Below are 20,735 nucleotides of genomic sequence, written 5' to 3'. Positions count from 1 at the left end.
CTTATATAAAAAGTTTCACCATTTTCTAGACCAGAGTCAGAATAAATCATGTAATATCACATGTGAGTATAACTAAAGCCAGCGTCTTTCCACCTCCATTATGCACAGAGGCTCTCACAGGAGATAGCTGATGGGATTGGTATCTCGGTCTAAGCACGCATTATTCGGTTATCACAATAACCAATTGAATTTTGCCTCCATAACCCATCTCCTGATCGATTCCCACGGGCCCAGCCTGATCCAGCACTGCAAGCAGCAGCTGAGTTTGCAATCCAGCAGAAATCAGCTCTCCTGCACATGCCAGAGCTGCAGCGATGCCACACTCCAGCACCGCTGCTGCTCCGGAGCCACTGCGGACACACAGAGTCCCCAAACCCAGGCAAAATACAGCCACTAATTACAGAGATCTGACAGGCAAGGGGATGGCAAGGACCATCAGATCACAAAGATGTGACACCCTTCCAGAAAAAGTCATAAATCTTCCCTAAACATTTTTCCTATATGGGCAACTGTCTGAGCTGGAGCAGGCCACGGATGCAGATGACTCCACAGAACTGCTATTCTGAAGTCAATCTCAGTACCTTAATTTTCCAAAGGCATCTGCATAATTTTCTCTGTAATTCTGCATTACATAAACTGTGTTTGTCACTGCATGTGTTTAAGTCACAGTCACATTCTTCTAGTAAGAAAAATTATTTTTATTTTCAAAGAGGATGCTCACTCCAGTTTATCACACATGAAACTTAAAGATATGTGGATTTTCAAAATGCATGCTGTGAAACTGGAAGTATTTTTAAAAAAACAGCAGCTGCTAAATTTCTGTACCAAGAGATAATTTCTGACAGATTATACTAGTTACTAGGAACAACAAAAGTCATTCAGCAGCAGCAGCCTACTGGGAACAGAGAGAAGTATTATTTCTAGGAGCAAACAAAATTGTATTTCTGGGGGGAAAACCTGGAAAAAGTTTTAGAGAGAGGAGGCTTGGTCTAGATAAACGAGTGAAAGTAGGAAAACTAGGAGTCTGTGCAGCAATCTCACTCCCTAGCAGAGAAGCTAATGCAGCAGGACATCGTGTGCCAGGCTGCAGCTCACCTGCCCTGGAAATCATCCCCTGGGGAGGTGCAAAGGTAAAGGGAAAACTCAGACCCAGAAGGATGGGAGGAGAAGTCAGCACTGCAATTTTGCATCTCTTTCTTGCAACTCTGCCAAAGGCACAGAAACCTGCTTGAAATTCATGGGGGCACATTCATCTGTCCCTCAGCTGCTCCAAACCCATTTAACCAGGAACAATAAAGTAGTTTAGAAAATAGCAGCACAAGCTGCATTGGGCAATTATTTCACAAGGCTTCCAAAAAGTGATTTGGGGAGCTGGGGAGCAGGGAGGGAGCTAAAGGCAAATTCATTCCTCCTTTTACTGTTTTCCTTTGCTTGACTTTTCTAGGCTGCACAGCAAGGGTATAGTCATGCTAAGTGCTAATTGTGAAATTTCAAGCATCTCTAACTATGTCTTAGCCCCGTTTGCTTGGATGTGAACCCAGCACTAGGCTCACACGCTGAGCTGCACAGGGGCTGTTGGTGGGTGCAGAGGCTGCAGAGCCCTGTCCCTCTCTCAGAGCTGACAGCAGCAGCACTGTGCCCAAATGCCAACCCTCTCTCCCACAGTCAGCCTGCCCTGGCACCTCCCAGGTGAGCTGGCACAGACAGGCTGCAAGGGGGAGTCCCTCCAAGGCTCTGTTTCACAGCTCAGCATGCTTTAACACTGCTCTTTCTGCAACTGCCTTTTAACAGCAGAAAGAATGCAAAGTGAGGAGCCAAGTCAGCTCTGGTTTCTGAGACTAAAAAGGACAATATTGAAAAGTAAGGCAGGACCCAGGTCCATCCTGGACTCGTTAAAGTCTACTACTCCTGGCTTGTAGTGTTCATGAACAAGCATCTTTAATGACATAGGTGATTTAGCTCAGGTTTTTAATTTTATGAACAGCTCAAGGAGGTCCCAGAGTCTGGAACAACCCCACAATTTCACAAAGAAATATAAGCATGGGCAAGGTAGAAGACAGTCAAGGCTATCATCTGTTCAACATAATCATGTCCTTCCTTAGTCTGCATTTGAGGAAGAATCAGGAAATGTAATGTCATCATGGTGTCTGCATAAAAAGATCCAAGGAGCACAGCACTTACTGTTTGAAAATGCACAAATTCACTCTCCTTTGGGGGGTCAACATGCAGCAGATCAAAGCAGGGAACATCTGAATGAGTTTACCAGAGCACAGGGTGATGTTAGAAATCCTGACTTGCTGCTTTAGGCACTTAAATGTAGTAAAGAACAATGCAAATAAAAAGGCCTGGCAGCATGTTGATGTATTTAACTGCAGTTCACTTGGTCCCAGGTGCAGAGTTAAGAGTCTAGTATAGATTATGCATTTATAAAAACCTGTTTGTGTGTTTCACACAATGAACCACAACAGGTCCTTTTACTTCAGCTGAGGTTTTATCTCAGACTGTAGTTTTGAAATAAATTTGAATTAGCTTACAACAGCATTTGCAGGAGAAGTCTGTAAGAGTAACGCCAAGAATTTAGAAATTCAGTCAGAGCTAGGCTAAAGTTATCTCAAATTAAGTAGAATAGAATTGAAAAGTCCTGTTAAGAGGAAGTTGCAAGAAAATTTACATCTAGTGTTCATAAAAGGCTGGCATTAGACTTTTTAAGTGTCTTTACAAACTCAGCACAAAACAGAGCTGGAACCCTCCACTTGGAGGAGAACAGCACCTGGCAGCATCGTCATGAGAGGGCACAGCAAAGAAAAGGAAACTCTCATCCCCCACCTGGCCAACCCAAGGCCAAGGCCTTGTACTCCAGAAGTGAAGGTGGCTACAAGCACCCCACAACGTGGAGCCCACACACAGGGTCAGGACAGACATGGACACTCCGAAAGACACATGCTGGGTCTGCAGGACACAGCCAAAACACAGCCCTGAGCAATTTGAAGATCAGCACTTATCTGGCCCAGTCTCATGGGCAGCAGCTGAGAAAGAGCCAAGTGTGTCTCTCTGGTGAGCCTGTGCCTGCAGAGCTCCCCAAGGCAATTCCCACCAGGAACTCCAGGAACAGACCTGCCCATGGAAACGTGGATCTGCCACCTACATGGATTTTGTCAAAAACTACTTCACAAGCTGACAGGCTGTTTATGCCTCTAATAATCTTAATGGCTTTGTATAGAACAAGATGTAATTGAAAACTCCATGATTGTACTTAAGTTGTCAAGGACACAGTTGTCATAGTTACAAGTAAAGCTCAAGTGCTGGTTATTCAGGGTTGCCTGTTTATTTATTGACACCAACAGCATTGGACAGTCCCGTGAGTCTTCAGAAGAACAGAAATGGAGAGACTGGTTTTGTCCTTCAAGTCTTGACATAACAATAAATACTGCACACAAAAGCATAATAAACTGCTTTTTTTTTTGCACAGCTCCCTTCCGTCTCTCCACATGCAGCTGGCATTCAAGTCAGTCTGCTGTGAGCACTGCAGCAAAAGCACAAACCAAGCTGCACTGCACAAGATGAAAACCTCACACCTACAGCTTGGAATCAGTGTCCAGTATCCATCAGGACAACAATCCCTACCTACTTCATGGCACCTGCACTCAGCTCAGGGCTGAACCAGCAGCGAAGCCAGAACAGGCGCATCGAAAACTTCCATCAAGTTTTAAAACTCATTTATAGTCTAAAGTCCCACCACACTCTTGTGTCCAGGTTCTTCTCCTCAGGTGCCCTCTACGCAAGGTTTGGTGGTGGGATATGAATATATAATTTACTTTCTTCTTAAAATAAAATCTTTCTGCCCTTGTCTCTGTTTACCCTCTCCCAAAAAATACTGGGCTAAGGAAAGACTCCTGGTCCCTATTCCAGTGAATAAGGAATGCTGTGATTGTGGCTCACTAAGATCCAGGTGACCCACTAAACTTCTGAGCAGCTCCTTTTTGATCCAAGAACTATTGGCACAGCTAAGGTAGGATGAGATGTGCCTCTACCTTCTGTGTGAAAGAAGTACATTGTTTCAAGAAAAGAAAAAATGGAATTGAAAAAGCATCTGCTAGAAATTGGGCAGGCTCCAGATGCAAAGCCAACAATACCTACATAAATGGCAAAATGGTACATAAATGCTGATTAAAAACATGCACTACTAAACTTACATTAGCTAAAAAATTCTAAATTTTTTTAGGAATTTCTTTGTAGTTCCCCCTGAAAAATCCTGCACATTGATATTTCAGTGAACTTTACCAGTGAGGTACATATAAAAACATCTCTTCAAGCCTATATTAAACATCTTCTCAAGCATATTTTAAATCCATTATTTTAAATGCAGATGGCAACAACATACCCAAACCATGCCTGTTCATTTCCACACATTTCCCACACCAAAACAGTCCAGCTCACAATGGATTAAACAAATTATGGCACAGCCATGCATTTCAGATTTGTTGCTCCACAAGCATTTTGTAGTTTTGAAAAAATGAAAATATTGCAAAATACCAAGTGGTATTTCTAAGGAAATTCAGTTATATTCCTTGTAAGATTGTATTCCTAGCATCTTACTGCTGCCTCCTCAGAGATCAGGAAAATACCTAGATAAACAGCATCAAATAAAAACCCAGTTTATTTTTCTGTGCCATAAGGCATAAAATAGCTCATTTGGAGACAGCCTGCACCAAACCAAGGAGAACATCTTCAGCGGGGTGAGAGCTGTGGTTTCTCAAGGTGACCCCCATTCCAGCTGAGGACACGGAAAAGCAGAGCCACGCAGGAGATTTCCTGCACAAGAGGTCCAGAAAACAAACCAGGAGCAGCTAGCCTGGTATATCCACGGCATGTAACAACACACAGACCTGCTCAAAGACGGATGCCCAAATTCCCCTTTGGACACGGAGTGTGGCCAGGCTCTGTGCCCACCCCACCGCCCGCGGGCACACGGCAAAGGCACTTACAGGACTCGGATGCAAACTCCCGTTGGAAGTGCTGCTCCCAAGCTCCTCACAGCCAGCTCCTGGGTTGGAAGTGCTGCTCCCTGCTTCACTGCTTGCTTCCCTTCAGTGCAGGCTGCTGCTGCTGAGGAATGCCATTGCTGCCAGCTCCTTGCAGCAGCGGCGCAGCGGGGACAGGCATCACCCAGAGGAAGCCCTGAGCTGCAGCCCCGCAGCCCAGCCAGGGGGGGATGCCCCAGTTAATGAAGGTTAATGGAACAAGCTCCTGGCAGCTACAGCCTGTGCTCAGCCAAAGCCAGCAGAGAGGAACACCCGAGTCGCCTCAAACCTGAGAGCATCTGGCTCTGGAATGTGGGTGTCCCAGTTCATCCGAAAGCCTCCTCAGCAGCTCTCTGAAAACAAATTCTGAGACGCAGAGCCAGACTGCGTTAAGGTTTGAAATGGCTCCTTAGTTTCCAACAACTGTGGAAGTTGAAGAACAGGTTTTGTGCCTAAACCCCTTATTTTTACTCTGGTTTGCAAATATCCTGAGGGTGACTGTCACCAGATAACCTTGGTTTGGTCCATTCCCTTCAGGTGGTGTGCGGGCAGCACGGCGGGCAGCACGCATCCCAGCAGCACCGCCCGCTGCACACCGCTCCTGACAGGAATGGGGGGATGCGGACACCCACACAACACCAGCATCACCCCTCCAGGCACGGGGATGCAGGGAAAAGCAGCACAGGGTGCCACGGCCGAGGCTGGGCTACCATCACCAGGTTGCCATGGTGCCGGGGGGCAAAAGGGAAGATGCGCCAGAACGAGGAGAGGCTGAGCCGCTTCAGATTTAAATCCCTGTGACAGCGTTTCGGCCCAGCCACTGCACGGTTGCTGTGGCAACCGACGAGTGAAAAATCACGGAGGAAATCTGTAATTATTACAAGCGAGGTGGTGATTTACCCACTTCGGTAATCAGGGCATTAAAAGGGCTCGAGCAGAGGAGGGGGAGCTGTACCCCCAACAGGCAGGGCTGCACTGCACCAGATCCGAGCTGGGCTCCTGCTTCAGCCTCTGTAGGATCCAGCTGTGGGCAGCAACACTCGGGCAGGATGTCTCCTCAGCTCTGGGTTTGGACTGAGATGTCCCAGCCTGTCTGCAAGGGGGGAGAGGAGGGAGCAGCCAGAGTGAGCCCCAGACTTGTGCTGCTGGCTCAGCACGAGCAGAGTGGGGCACAAGGAAGGGCCTGAGGCAGGCAGAGACAAGGACAGACAGCAGCAGCAAGGGACAAAGACGGAAGATGCAATGCTTACAGGAAGCAGATAATGTCCCTGTGATGGTCACTGTGCCAACACGGGAACAGGGAGGGACAAAGTCACCCAGATAGAGCAGACACACTCTGCACTGTCTCCCTTGTAACACTACCTGGGCCAGGTCATTTACACACCAACAGATGCCACACCAGCATCCACACAACCCATTTACATCCAAGGTTTAAAGTCATCATGTTGTTTTCCAGAGCTTTTCTACACAAAATGGACAATTTGATCAGTGTCCAGACAAACTGCCAATCCAAATGGCACTAACACCAACAAGAAAGAGAATCCAATGTGGTTAATCCTGTTCTAGTTCCCTTCTCCTTTGCTGGAGACTGTAGCGTGGGATCTCAGATGAGTACTGGGAGCAACTCTCAAGAAATGGGCCCGGACTGCAGTTATTTGTAAGACAGATCCCATAACGAGCAGCTGATTTGATCCAAAATAAGAACTGGACCTCATCTCTCACCTTCATAATTTAAAATCTGTTTTTAATTACATACACAGACTGTAAACAACACATTTAAACTGGCCTGTATTGGTTACCACTCGTCAGAACAAACTGGTGGCTGTAAACTGAACCTGTTAGCCAGATAATCCACCAGAGAAAGTGCCACAATCCTATTCAGACAGATTGTTAATGCAGGTACACATCACAAAGCAGAGGGGGAAGGACAGAGAAAAGCTATAGGTGCTTAGACATACCATGTATAAACCACTGAAACCAAGACCAATTCATTGTGGCAGTGATTTATTACTGCACTTATTCAGCGTAGTAACAATCAGGATTACAGCTCCTAAGGAAGACTGAGGCTCTTGTGCCTCTGGTGAGTGTTGCCGTGGATGATGTGAGGCAGAACTCATTAAACAAAATGATGCTGGATTGAGGAGTAATTTGTGCTGCAAAGTGCTAACAAGTTATATGGCAACATCACCTAGAGACTCCAGCCACCACTGTGCCCCATGGTGCTGAGCCATGTCGTGTCCAACTGCTTGGAAACCCACCCTGCAGAGAGACAACAGTTCTGTTGTAGACTTTTATTTGTAGTGGATTTCTTTGGCTTTAACCCTTGCATCAAATGGCTTAACAGCAAACTGCCACTTCCTGGGTACAGCCTAAATCCTTGCTGTTCTAAATTATCTAAGATGTGTTAAAAATGTGCAGTTCACTAAAGTGGGAGCTGTAACAAAAACCCCATGGACTTGCATTTGATTTAATCAAGAGAACAGTGGTAATGAATTCTATTTGAACAGTCTGTCATTGGAAAGGATGTGGCCAACTACCTGCACTAAGTTCACATTCTGCTCTGATTTGCAGTTGTCAAGGGAAGACTCACTCATTACACAATCCTCCACTGTTAAAAAGTAATCTCCAGCTCCAGTAGAACCAACTGTTAGTATATTTCTCTGTATCAATGGTACAAAAGTCCTTCTGAAATACAGGATGATGATATGAGGCAAAATGAGGAGCAGATTCTGGCCAGGCTGGTCCACAACACCAAGTAGAAGCACATGGATATTCCATAAAAACAAAGATATTTTGTTTTTATGGAAAATATTGGAAGGTTTACTGTGTTACCAATGCATTTCACTGCAAATGATGGCAAATTCCAGCAGCAACTCTACAACCTTCCTTAACCCCTGCCTCACATCCTAGAAAGTATCCACTACACATTTTTAAAGAAAAACAAAACATTTAAAAAAACACAGCTACAATACTTGAGAAGAATTCAGTTTTCAGAAATAGCAGCTCCAGGGTAGAGACAAGATGTCAAAATCCTAAATGTCATACACGTCTGCAAGAAACGGGAACAAAACCCATCAGTATCACAAAGCAGAGAGCAAAGCATGAAGGATACTCAGCACCAAATCTTAATCCTCCTTCAAAAAACAGAGGGGCCACAAGACTCAACAGCAGGATCTCAGGACCCCAAACCTGCATGAAGTGTGAAATCAATGCCTCTCTTAAGGGTTTGTATTTGGATTAGAAATATAGCACAAACTGGAGCATCATATCAACTTTTAGGTGCTGTGAGCAGTAATCACTAGGTTTACCTTAAAACATATTAAAAAGTATTTCAATGCAGTTGGAAGGAAACAAAGTAAGACTATATAAATGTTGACCCCAAGGTAATGACAAAAATCTGAGCAAACCATTTGCAGACAGTAGGATATGGATTTTATTTGGCCAAAGAGGATTACTATGAAGGGCAAAACAAAATAAAAGGGACAACTTGGATTGCTTAGCTTTGTGGGAAAGAGTGCTGCTTCCTACCCTAGCACATCCAATAATTTTACACTCCATGGATGGAGACAGTTTTTCTTTCATGAAAAAGTTAAAAGGCTCATGAACAGAGTGGAATTCAGCACAATCAATACCACCAACTGCAGGGATTTCATTTGGAGGGCAGATGTTGAGCTTGAAAAAGTCAGAGGTTGTACATGTGCTGGGCACACCTGAACTGCACCTGCACTACTCACTAATGAGTAACTGCTGGAACTCACACTGACCCAGGGACAGGGGGATCACCTCCTTCTGTTCTTCAGCTGGCAACTGCTTTAATTCCCATTAAACATGAGAACTTCACATTCCAAAGGAAAGGGATATAGGAATTAAGCAAAATTACTATGAAATTCTACAACTCCAAAGTCCTGTTCTTTCCTGTTTATTCAGGCAATAGGTGAAAAGGAGTTTTCCATTTCCTTTAACAGCAGTTGGGGAGTTTTCAAATCAGTTCAGGAAACAGATATGTACACAATGTTAAAAAGACTCTGTTATCAAGTTCCCTTATGTTTAGAACATTATTTTTGGCCTCCAGATGGAGAAAGAAACTAGTGCCAATCTGAATCAGCAAGATATATGTTTCTCGAGTGGTCCCTTTTAATTCACTGGGCCCATTCACAAAACTAGAGTTGGGAATGAGCCAAAGAACTCTGCTGAATTAAAGGCAAGGTAGAAAAACGGGGAACTGGAAGACTCTCTTGTGATCAAAACCTGAAAGTTACCCACTAGGGAAAAATCCACAAGGCTGCTGCATGAACTGTGCTTATTTACTCCTTATACATTGCCTGTTTAACCAAGCTAATGAATCTGGTGCATTATCAGACAGGCATTAAATACCTGAACACAAATTTGGGGAGATAAATTGGACCTTACTAAGTGTGCTAATGGCTGAACTCACTGCTGAAGGCTCATGGAGGTGCATCTCTACTACATCCTCAGCTCTCACGGTAACACTGACAGCCACAAGAAACTGGGCTCTGCTTTTCAGTCTGGCACATCCAAGTGGAAATTTTATGCAGTTTAGGCAGTTAAGAAGTCTTAACCAGTATTGAGAAAACTTCCATAAGGATTTGGACAAATCTTTACAGAAGTTCTTTAAGACAAATCTTTAAGACAAATCTTTACAGAAGTTCTAATTTAAGTCCAGGTTACTCGCTGCGGTAAGAGAAGAGGGGCCTGGAATCAAGAAACTGATGAAGGATGCCTTGTATAACTGTGATGTTAAGAGAGGCTGCTTAAACAGAGGCAAGCAAACCCAGGATAACTACCCCAGTATGGCCAGTAGTTAGATTAAACAGCTGGTTTATTTATTTAACAAAAACTTTTTATGGGAGATGTTTATTGTCCTAAGGGTAGCTTATAAAAGTAATCAGCATTAGCACAATGGGACAGGGAGTGGTTCAGAGTCCTGCCCTTACTGGTACTTACCCTCTCTCAAGAGGGCACTGTCACAGAACTTCAGGCAATGAAAATCAGCAATTTTCCCTTCTCCTCCATAAAATCAGGGTTTCACCAAAAGGATGCAATTGCAGGATTTACCAGTAATCCTGTAATTCTTCACAGAAGATATACATCATGTGATTTGGCAGTGTCAGTATCACCTTAAGCTGCCCCTTTTCCCTCTTTGCTGTTAACTAGTGACAATAAATAAAAGATATTCAGAGGTTGGAGTTTCGCAAGAGAAGAGAGGAACGTGGCTGCAAGCCTGCTAATCCTGCTCCCCAGCCAGAGCAGGGGATCAGTTATGCAAGGCTGCATGTGGATTTCCACCAGATATAACAAACAGCTTCTTTCTCCTCTCTTTTCCGTTTGGAACAACAAAACTGAAGCTGTGAGCCATTTCCTAGCACTTATCAGATCACTCTGGAAACTCGTTCTCTCTGCATATTTTCTGAGGGAAAAAAGATACTTTATGCCAAGTGCTGCATCCCAAAATGATGCAACCAGCCTTGGGTTTGAAGGGCAGTAGCACCTTCTGAGCTTCTTTTCTGAACAACCTCACTTTGAGCTAGCTTTCCTGCCGCCTGTTCCCATCCAGACCAGAGTGATTCCTAATTTGGGGAAGAAAAATTACCAAACCCTTCTCAGTGTCCAGTGGAGTCACAAGTGCAGCTCAGAGCACACCAGTGAAAGGAAACAACCAAGCAGTGTGAGAAACAAGAAGTCCACCCTGAGGAGCCACCACGGTTGACTCTTGTTGAACCATCACCTACCCATGGAACCCATGGCCTTTGCCTATTTTGACTGGAGCAAGTCCCACTACACCAAAACCTACAGAGAAGCAAAACAATGAATTCTAAACTGATACACAATCAGGTATTGGTCCAATTTTAGGAATAAATAAACAGCAGGAACCCTACAGCCTGCATCAGAAACAAGAGGTGTTTTACAATCACTTTCTTGGACAAAGGAAAAAATAAATTACTGGTAAGAAATTAGGCAAGCAGTCTCCTGTTACAGCTACGAGGAAATGGAAATGGCATTTGAATTTCATTATTGAAAGAAGAAAAGCACAGGATTTTTTCAGTGATAGTTACTGCAATGCACAGACTGCTGCTGCAGTCAGTAAAGTCCTTCCCAGTCAAAGGCCCTGTAACATGAATGCAGCCCCCAGCATTGATTGTCATCATCTGCACTTGCTTCTGCTCCCTCCCTTTGTAACACTAAACCAGCTCCTTCTGTGTTGTGCTTCAGCTGCTTTTCACAACAGCCAAGGCAGAAGCATCATGTTCCAGCAGCCCCTTCCAATACCCAGTGCCCAAACCACAGAACAAAGATTTGTTCCCCTGTAGATCCATTACCTGGTAAAACCACCCTGCAAACAAGGAATGTGGTGTTCATCCGAGCCCAGCTCATCCTCTGCTTTCCTACCTCCAGCAGCACACTCTGATTGTGTAATCCTATTTCTCTCCCCAGGAAGCTGCATTGCAGCAATAGCTGTGGAGCAAAAAACAAGGCTGGCTTTATACTGGAGCTGAGAGGGGAGAACACGACAGTGAATGGCAGCTCACACCAGGTAAATCCCATCCCTCACACCTGCAGCTCTGTCCATACAGGTAAATCCCATCCCTCACACCTGCAGCATGGTCCATACAGGTAAATCCCATCCCTCACACCTGCAGGATGGTCCATACAGGTAAATCCCATCCCTCACACCTGCAGCTCAATCCATACAGGTAAATCTCATCCCTCACACCTGCAGCATGGTCCATACAGGTAAATCCCATTCCTCACACCTGCAGCTCAATCCATACAGGTAAATCTCATCCCTCACACCTGCAGCATGGTCCATACAGGGTAAATCCCATCCCTCACACTTGCAGCTCTGTCCATACAGGTAAATCCCATCCCTCACACCTGCAGCATGGTCCATACAGGTAAATCCCATCCCTCACACCTGCAGTATGATCCTTACAGGGTAAATCCCATCCCTCAAACCTGCAGCTCTGTCCATACAGGTAAATCCCATCCCTCACACCTGCAGCATGGTCCATACAGGTAAATCCCATCCCTCACACCTGCAGCATGGTCCATACAGGTAAATCCCATCCCTCACACCTGCAGCATGGTCCATACAGGTAAATCCCATCCCTCACACTTGCAGCTCAGTCCATACAGGTAAATCCCATCCCTCACACCTGCAGCATGGTCCATACAGGTAAATCCCATCCCTCACACCTGCCACAGGGGCTCATCAGTGTGTGTGTGCTCAGCTTTGGCTGAAGTGATGAAGCTGTTAAGGATGGAGAAGTCATGGCTTGCATGGCCACAGCACCCCGTGGCAGGATTACCCTCTGGCCTGTTGCCATAAAGCATCTTATGCCTGAAATCTGTCCAGAGCAGTTTGGTTTGGTTTCTAACAGCTTTTTGACCTGTCATGTTCTCCAATTCCCACTGAGGCAATCATTTATATGATCAGATAAATACAGTGAGAGCTCTTAAAAATGCTTCAATACAAACTTACTGCCTCCATCCTGCTCTCAGTGTCTTAATTTTTTTTTTTTTTTGTGAACATCACAACATCAATATGAAGCAAGAACCTTGCAAAAAAGTGTATTCATGACAGATGTGGAAGTGAGTTAACAGAGAAGAACAAGATGGCTGGTTCCCATTATTTCAGAAAGAACCTGGCAGACAAATTGGGAGAAAACATAACACAAACAGAAACTATTACTGCTATTACGTTACACCAAGTTTGTTTAAAATACTTAATTTTCACGATATTTATGTTACTTATGCACATTTCTGCAGTACTGCCAGACCAATTAGAACATATGAGTTGATTTCAGTTGTGTTTGTTGTCAAGAGATGCTGCCAAGAACTTCCTCACACTTCATCTTTCACTAAAAGGGGAAGCCAAAATTGGCATGCTGTGGTGATGTTCAGAGTCTTTAATCAAAATTGAGCTTGATGAGTTACAAATACCAATGAGGGATATTATTCTTTCCTTTCCCTGCAAACTAATTTTCTTTTCCTGTTTTCCTCAGTGGCTTCTGAAGCCTGTATTATTGCACTGCCTCATTCAGAAAGGAAAAGACCTGGAAGGGCAAAAGGTGGTTATCTCTTGTGAAAAAAAAAATAAATCTGTAGGATTGTTCATTTGCTGGGAGGAAAAAAGAAGAAGAAGAGGTGGTTTTATATAAAGATTACAGGCAACAAAGGCAGCATGAAATCAGCCAGCAGTGGGGAAGAAACTTCCATGAGGAACTCTCTGGCCTGTGCTTTGCCCAGTGCAACGCTTACTGATGGAACCTGGATGCTTTAAAATTGAGCCAAACATCAAAAATAGGACACCACAAAAACATCATCACTAATTTATGTGTTTTCCCAACACTCACTATTCTGTTCTGTGAGAAACCAGTGATGAAACCAAGGTTACAAGGGGAGTGGAAAAAAAAAAAGCCCTGAATAAACCCCAATACTCCAACAAACAACTAGAAAGAAAACCTCATGCTGGCAATCCACACTCTTGGGTAACACTTTTCCAGGTTTCCTGTAAACATTCCACCCACAGGTAGCTGTGTAGTCCAGGCTGGGCTGTCCACTGCCACCATGGGCAGAGCAGCACCTCTCCCCCTGCCAGCTTCTCTTTCCACACCAGCAGGACAGTGGATGTTCTGCTGTGCCTCCTGCAGGGATATAATGGTCTTCTAGGCACAAGCATCTCTTTCTAGAGCTGACAGGTAGGACAAAGAGCTCTTAAAACAGATCTGATACACCATAAACACAAGGGCTGCAAAGGTGTGTGGGAAGAGCAGTGGAAGTGGAGAGCACATCACACTGACACTGAGGGCAGGCTGAAAGGCTCCAGGAGTAGAAATCTGGTGCTCATGTGACATGAGTGACATGCAGATGGCATAAGAGATGAAAGGAAATGCAGGAGAGAAGCTCTGATCCTGATTCCAGGATCATCCATGCTCCCAAACCCAGCCCACACAGCTAGGGGGGGAACAGAGAGCAGACTGACACGAGAACCTGAACCCAAACCCCTCCACTGACCCAGCAAAAGGCACCCCAAGGGAGTCAGTGCCGAATATAAATTCACTATAAACCAAAGGAAGCACATCCAGGTTTCTCCCACAACAGCAGCCCCCTCCTGAGGCAAAGGAACAGCTTTCTGCTTGGGAAGACATCTCAGGGGGGCACTCCCACAACAGGCATCCTCTTACGGGTTCCAGCAGCTGCCCACACCTTGGAAAAGGCACACTGGCACAAGCCAAGCTGGCCAAGGTCAAATTGGATTAGTGTATTCCAGCAGGTACCAGGTAAGGATTGCCCAATTCCTTTGCTATTATCTAGCCAATTTTCAAGGTATTTTAACTCACCAGGTTTCACACTTCAGGCATTCTGAGGCCATTGCTAAAAAATTCCTAAGCAAAACAGAATTATATATGGGCACAACAGCTGCAAAGCAATGTCATTTCATTTGTAAAATTAAAACTGAACTTTGTTTGGAGACAGTAAGGGAAATCCCTGCTGGAATTAGAAATATTTTCCAGTGTTTGAGATAAGGGAAAGCTGGAGATAGGTTTAGAAGTTTTTTCTACACTCAGCATTACAGCTACACAGCTAAACTGGTAAATTTGGCACTTCATCCTGTCACCTGGAGTGTATTTGAGACACACTGACTTTTTACAGGAATTCTTCAGCAAGCTGCAGAACATCTCCCAGAAACACCAGCTGAACTAGATGTTAGTGTTTAAACTGCCAAGTTTCCCAAGAGTCACAAGAAGGTAAACACTCCCTGCCAACGCCAAGTTGCATTTCAGGAAAATCACAATATCTTAAAAGGGAAAGTCACCAAGTCTGAAGCTTTATTGTCTTCAAAGTGCCTTGCACCTTGCCAGAGAAGTTCCATCGTGCACTGCCCTTCAGCCAGAGCCCCAAGGAGGAGTTTGATACAATACAAGCACTCACTACACAAATACTTTATCTCCTGCATAAAAACTGAGAGAAATTCGCTGAAATAATGGCAGAGGACATTACAAAGGGGAATTAAGTGTGGAAAACTAAGTTCACATTTCCTCAAGCTGACAGCATTCACTTACTAAAGGCAGTACTTTTAGTTGAGTGACTTTGGTGCTTTCTCACATCAAACAGGACAGCACAGCTTTATAATTTTATAGAAGTGGAGTTCTTCACTAGGGCAGACCTGTGTCCTGGACACTGCAGGTGCCCAACCCTAACCCTTCACAAAGGCACTTAATGAGACCAGTTCCTTGCTGATGCCATAAAATAATTCCATGACTGTCCAGCCTTGCTAGGATATGCATTCATTTCCACAACAGAACTTATGGCAGTAGAAGCTGTCACACACAAAATTCAAAATACTCCAAATGAAAAAAAAAATAGGAAAAGAGAACCTAAATTTCATGCTTCAAAAAGTGAGAGTTCTTTTCAAAAAGAACATCATACCCTTCGAAAATATTCTCCTTGGTGCAAGTAGATGTATCTCCACTGGACAGCAAGAGAGACAAGCTGCTTCTTCCACACAGCCAAGAGCTGCAACACACAAGCAAGATTCCTACCTCACTCTTCTGCTGGATTTCTAGTAGTGGCTAAATATGGAAAATGAAAAGCAAAATATTTTGTGAAAGGAAAGACAAGCAATCTAATAAAAGGATACAGTACAGAACCTGACTCCCACAGATCCAAAGAGAGCCTGAAAGCCACAGAAATAGTTTACAACAATATTCTCTGTTTTAGACACTTTGCGTGCTTTGGAAAACCCCCAGAATACTGTTATTTTTGCACAAACACCATATGGCTAAGAAAATATCACTTTCTCCGTTTTCCTGGACCACAGCTGTCATTTCAGGCAAAAGGACCACGATCTGATAAAACCAACAACAACATTCAGAAAACCAAGAGAGGACTGAGGTGGTTTTCAAGCCACAGAACAGTAGCTGGAAGAATTATCTCCTTTTGGTTGGTAGCAGCTCTGACCCCTAAGGCAACCTCTTCTGTACATAAAGAAGAGAAATTTGAAAGCAGATCCATCTGTAAAAAGAATAGGGTGTTTTCAGCCTCTGGAAAGATAAATCTGTTACATAACTTTTAAAGCATATCCATCCTTCCACAGGCAATGAGCCCACTGTAATAATTATCTGTGTGGTGGATTCTTGGTCTTTAGGCTTCACTGCTCCTGATGTGTCATTTTTTGCATTACTTGCCTGTACTTTCACAGCTCCCTACACATCAGCACCAGCTGCCTTCCTTCTGAAAGAACCCAGCTCTTTTATGTCACTTATTCTTTCAAATGGGATAAGACACCTCACTATTTGATTCAGACTTATCACTATGCCTGAAAAACTCTTAAGAGCTTAAAAAGAACTGCAGAAGAAGAACAGGCCCTGCTGGAAAAGCCTGCTTGAACAAAAGTTGTGCACAGAGACAGACAAGGTGCAACATACAAGGAGGAACAAAAACGCATTTGAAAACAATGATGAGAAAGGTTTTACGTGAAATCTGAGAATTACTCAAGATCTATTCCTTTCTCCTCCCTGCTCCTTCTGACAAAGGCAAAGCCAAGAGCAAAGGAGATTCATCCAAGTTCCAAGAGTCCCCATTTGATTTAAAGTTTCTGGTACACAGCCAGTCCAGCAAGATTTAAAGATACAACTGGGGTGTATCTTTACAACAGAGATACAACAGTGAGTGCTACCCTGTTCATACAGCACAGACACATACTGCCACTCAACAGCCTTCTTTCCTGACACACTTCCACAAGCTGTTTTCACGCTGGTAAGAAAGAAAGGGAATTTAATTTGTAATTGAAACAGACAAAAAATTTTAACAGTGTTTCTGGAATGGACTCTCAATCCTAGAGTTCATGAAACAAAGCTCAGAAGCCAAGAAACAGATCCAGCTGGCCACAGGGCAGCCGTGTACTCTAATAATCCCTGAATTTATGAGGCTGAGCAGTGGCAGAGGTACATCATGACATCACCTGAGCTGTTTTAATTCAGGCCCAACACCCAGAGCACAAACCCAGAGGAAGACTCTGCACTCCCAGGGCAGGAGTGGTGCCTGTGCAGCTGCACCTGCACACATAGGCAGCTACAGGACACGAGGCATTGGATAAACTGCTCTCAAACTTGGCTGTTAAGCACCACACCACACAGACAGGACAAGGGGAACCACCTGGAGACCCCCCAAGCTGCTGGCAGGGGCAGCAAGAGCTGGTTTGAATGAACATACACATGGCAGGCAAGAATCTGAATTCCTCCCTGCTTCTGAAAAAATCCAGATCAGGATGTTCTCCTTGCCCAATGACAGCCCAGCTGCCAGCAGGACACCTACAGATTTGCTTGGTGTTTATTTGCATGCTGTGCTTGCTTACTGCCTCTGGGCATAAATATCCAATTTTATCCACTTATTTGAGTTTACTTTGTGTCTGGATGCACAAGACACCTCACTGTACAGTATGCCTCCGAGGCCACCATCCTTCAGAAGACTAAAGGCCTAATGAAAGACTAATAGAACAGTTTTATTGCATTTCCCCACACGTATTTTACAAGAGGTCAGCTCATCTAATCACACCGCACACGCACTGACTCAGGTCTCCATTTATCTGCAGATCTCTGAATCACTGTCCTCTGCACTCAGGATTGTCCAGCAGGAGCCACACACAGACTGCAGGCACAGAAAACCTGAACACTGATTCCCAGCTCACAGGGCTACCCAGCATGTAACCTGCAATAACAGCTTGTTCTCCCTGTATCTCTGTCAGCTTCCGTATCTGTACAGTCAGACCAGTGATGTTTGAGGAGTGCTTTAAACACTGAGGATGAGAACACTATAAAATCCAGGTATTATCCTTCTTTGCATATGCTGGGCTTCAGTATGGTGAGCTGAGATCCAGCATTTGAACCACTGACCTCCACGTCTCCATTTGTAACTCCAGGCAGAGAAGACAAACTGCCTCCCAAACAGAATTTGCCCAATACTCACACTACAGAAAAGACAATTACAACAATAAACCAATGTAATAAGCACTGCAAAACTGCCATTCAATTTATAATACAATAACCAGATTATAACAGGCTTCAATAGGTAATTTCCTTACTGCAGAGTTTCCAGAAGGTAATCCTACTATTACCTTCCTTCTATACTAGTTGGCTTTTAACCTTTACCAAATTCCTTGCTTCAAACTGTAAGAGCAAAGACCCTTTTAAGAGTCCATACCCATCAACTGTGCCTTTGAACTGCAGGGCAAAATCCAATATTTGCGAGTCTGAACATTCATTACTGATTACAAAATTACTTGGAAATCTCCCACAGTAGTTCAGTTTCTTTACATACCATTTCCTTCTCTGTTTATTTCATAAACAGAGATGGAGAATCACAGAGGTAAAAGCCAAGAGGCGAGGCAGAGGTAAAGCTCTGGCTGAAGAGCCCCGTGCCACTTTAAGCGCTGTAAGGGAAGTGATGCTAAAGATGTATCAAACCAAAGCATGAAGTATTGGCTTGGGTTGTGCATCACCGGCACCAGCTGGAGAACAGGACGCTGAAAAGGCCAGCGGAACCTCGGCTGAAGTGCAGCACCAGGCCTCCGCTGACACCATTACTCAGCTGCCTGCAACACCTCAAGCAGGGGCGCCCTCCACGCACAGCCAGTGTCGCTGTCCCCACGGCACGCAGCTCTTTTCTCACGGGTTTTGTGCCCTCGCGTTCCCTTTTCCGCCCTTTCCTGGCCGCAGGTCCGTGCCGGGGCCCAGCTGCCGAGGCACGGAGCATCCCAAAGCCGCCTCCGGCGCGGCCGAACGCGGGGAACAACGCGCCGTCCTGCGCCCCGCGGTGCGCAGGGTCCGCGGGGACGGGCCGGGGTGCAGGGCAGGGCAGGGCAGGGCAGGGCCCCCGAGCGGGCAGCACGGCACCGGCCCCCGCCACCCCCGCCCGCCAGCGGAAAGCCCGCGATCACGGCCCGGCGCCGCCCCGCTCCCCGCAGAGTGCGCCGGGCCGGGGAGCCGGCCGAAGGGCATCAGCGAGCGGCGGGGGACGCGGGGCTGGCCCGGCAACGCGGGCACCGCCGCCTGCGGGGATGGAGGCGGCGAGAGACGGGGGCCTCCCGGGGAGTCCCGCTGCCGGGCGGGAGCGACGGGCGGTGAAGGCAGCGGGCCGTGCGCGGCCCCGCGCGGTCGGGGCGCTCACCGGGAGGTGCGGGCGGCGCGTCCTGTGGGGCTGCGCGTCCTGCGGCGGCCGCGCCGGGCTGCGCCGGGCTGGGCTGGGCTGCGCCGGCCGCGCTCCCGCCGGCCCCGCCGCCCCCGGCCCCGCCCTGCCGCGCAGCCAATCAGCGCCGCCGTCTGCGGCCCCGCACGAGCCGTGGCCAATGGGAGAGCGCGGCCGCGGCTCGCCCCCGCCGGGAGGGGCGGGGCGGGGCGTGAGGGGCGGGGCCGGCGGGGGCCCTCAGAGACAGTGGAGACCCTCAGAGACAGCGGGGACCCTCAGGGCCGGCGGGGACCCTCAGGGCCGGCGGGGCCCCTCAGGGCCGGCGGGGACCCTCAGGGACAGCGGGGACCCTCAGGGCCGGCGGGGACCCTCAGGGACAGCAGAGACCCTCAGGGCCGGCGGGGACCCTCAGAGACAGCGGGGACCCTCAGGGCTGGCGGGGACCCTCAGAGACAGCGGGGACCCTCAGGGCCGGCGGGGACCCTCAGGGCTGGCGGGGACCCTCAGAGACGGTGGGACCCCTCAGGGCCGGCGGGGAGAGCGGGGACCCTCAGGGCCGGCGGGGCCCCTCAGGGCCGGCGGGGCCCCTCAGGGCCGGCGGGGACCCTCAGGGACAGCGGGGACCCTCAGAGACAGCAGGGACCCTCAGGGCCCGCGGGGACCCTCAGGGACAGCGGGGACCCTCAGAGACAGCAGGGACCCTCAGGGACAGCGGGGACCCTCAGAGACAGCGGAGCCCCTTAGGGCCGGCGGGGACCCTCAGGGACAGCGGGGACCCTCAGGGCCGGCGGGGACCCTCAGGGCCCGCGGGGACCCTCAGAGACAGCGGGGACCCTCAGAGACAGCGGAGCCCCTCAGGGCCGGCGGGGACCCTCAGGGACAGCGGGGCCGGCGGGGCTCGGGGCGCTGGTGGCCGCTCGGCAAGGGGCTGCCCACCTTCCTCCCTGCGTTCCCTGCTCCGTGGGCCACCGCGCATCCGCGACAAGGGCAGCGGAGCGGAGCCTGTTTCCTAACCGCGATGGGAATCCGTGCCTGCGCTGTTACAGCTCCACAAAGACCCACTGTCCTTTCCTTATTGCCTCGTATTTACCTGCTGCCACTTGGGACCTACTTAATTTAGCAAAGGCAGCAACTGAGAAAGTCTCTTGGTCTTCTAATTCTGATTAGAAGTTCAAATTAAACCCAGCGTGATGTTAAAGTCCAGATTTGAAACCCAAAGCTTCACCAGCATTTAAGCCTGGCCTAGACAAAACACGTTTTTGTTGTGGACAGTAGTGGACTGAAGCAGCTCAAATCCCATACCGAGCCCCTCTGCTCAGCTGCTGGTTCTGCTACAGCAATGTGCTTTTTGCTGCCATAATGCTGCCCTTGAAGCTCCAACACAGTAATAAACATTATTATGTACCTTGTCCTCGACAGAACCTATGGCAAGCATGTTGAACCCTACCTGGACTCTCATCTTACAGAATTCCACGTCTCATTCATAGGCTTGGTTTTCTTCAAAAC

General features: G+C 47.1%; 1 protein-coding gene across 3 annotated transcripts in view; it reads right to left on the bottom strand.

Annotated features, from left to right (window-relative positions):
* The window catches only part of ABAT (4-aminobutyrate aminotransferase), a 50,360-nt gene extending 31,079 nt beyond the window's left edge, over positions 1-19,281 (bottom strand). Inside the window, exon 1 of one of the 3 annotated variants that reach the window (XM_066330233.1) lies at positions 19,212-19,281. The gene's annotated coding sequence lies outside the window, so the exon portion shown is untranslated. Of the gene's footprint in view, positions 1-4,985; positions 5,051-11,359; positions 11,455-19,211 lie in introns of those variants that run through there. The other 2 variants (XM_066330234.1, XM_066330235.1) reach the window with 2 other exon arrangements.
* Positions 19,282-20,735: the final 1,454 nt, after the last annotated feature.

The sequence above is a fragment of the Sylvia atricapilla genome, chromosome 15, assembly GCF_009819655.1.
Source record: "Sylvia atricapilla isolate bSylAtr1 chromosome 15, bSylAtr1.pri, whole genome shotgun sequence".
Classification (NCBI taxonomy): Eukaryota; Metazoa; Chordata; class Aves; order Passeriformes; family Sylviidae; genus Sylvia; species Sylvia atricapilla.
The sequence above is the reverse complement of the archived record's forward strand: the minus strand, read 5'-3'. Positions and strand labels throughout refer to the sequence as shown.